Source organism: Gigantopelta aegis, chromosome 4 (assembly GCF_016097555.1).
Source record: "Gigantopelta aegis isolate Gae_Host chromosome 4, Gae_host_genome, whole genome shotgun sequence".
Classification (NCBI taxonomy): domain Eukaryota; kingdom Metazoa; phylum Mollusca; class Gastropoda; order Neomphalida; family Peltospiridae; genus Gigantopelta; species Gigantopelta aegis.
In genome coordinates, this window is record NC_054702.1 from 102,713,178 (window position 1) to 102,714,368 (window position 1,191).

The 1,191-nt window shown below is 40.6% G+C and overlaps 1 protein-coding gene across 1 annotated transcript in view; it reads left to right on the forward strand.

The window, feature by feature from the left end:
* Positions 1-202: 202 nt before the first annotated feature.
* LOC121372432 (proto-oncogene c-Fos-like) overlaps positions 203-1,191 on the forward strand; it is an 8,580-nt gene continuing 7,591 nt past the window's right edge. Inside the window, exon 1 of the mRNA XM_041498734.1 lies at positions 203-410. The gene's annotated coding sequence lies outside the window, so the exon portion shown is untranslated. The remainder of the gene's footprint in view (positions 411-1,191) is intronic.

A 1,191-nucleotide genomic window follows, 5' to 3' on the forward strand; every position in this document is an offset into this window, starting at 1 on the left:
GCGACATTCGGTGGGGAACCCCCGTCTATTAATAGCGCTTAGTAATAAATAAAAGCGGGTAGCGTTTGGTTGGCGCGAGACAGCTGCAATTTAATCGACATTGGAAGCATTCCAGTCATGTGCATAATTACTGTGGCTTTTTCTCATTTCTAAAAACACAAAGCCTTCAATAAATTAGTTCACACATGAACGCTATCTGGTTCTTCGTCCATAGCTCAGCGGTCGTACGCAGTAAGTTTACGTCTGAGGGGGCGGTGCCCATTTTGTGGCGTGACGCATTGATTGACTGAAGAGGCACGTGTTAAAAGGTATCGGTCCGGGCAGGTTGCTAACAGAAGGCGATACACAATCGAAGTGACAGGGATTTAAACGTTCTCGGGGAAGCTCCGCATACAAGAAAGGGAAATAAGGTAATTTCAAATCCACCAAGTATAATTTGTATTTATATATCAAAATATGCTGTTTATTCTACTGTTTGTTATTGGAAGTGTTACTTTTTATTTATTGTTTCTCATTTATATTTGACCATATTCGTTAGTTGTTTTTTGTTGTTGTTGTTTTTTTGTTTTTGTTGTTGTTTTAAACCCAGGCACATACTAGCAACTGGAGGGGTCAGTACTATATAAATCCGTCTTACACCGGGCGTGGAGGGTGGGTGGGGGTATTATCTTTGAATTGGGAAAAAGGCCCCATATCCTCCCCCGCATCCGACGCCTGTGTTATGCTTAGCTCTGATAATATTTAATAACTGCTCAGCACTACAGTATTATAACATTGCTTTTGATCTAGACAAAGTTAAAGTGCATCATAATAGCTGTAAGTGTCTTACTTCCTCATTTTTATATCTGTTAATGTTAAACAACAATTATTATCTTTGCGTAATTACTTACTTATGCCCATCGTCCCTTCTGGGGCATAGGCCGTTGTCTACAGTTTTGTTGTCTGTCCTGGGCTCTGGTTTCAAGTTGCCTCCAGGTGTATTCTGTCTTCTTGGTGTCCACCTGGAGGTCCCTTCGCCACGTGTTCTTTGGGCGGCCTCTTTTTCTTCTGCCTTGTGGGTTCCATGTCTGAGCCTGCCTAGTGATATTCGATACATTATTGGTTTCCTTAAGATAACCCTACTTAATATGGAATTGTCTAAAAAGTATGAAGACTGTGATTTTAATATTTCACAATCATTACAATATGGAT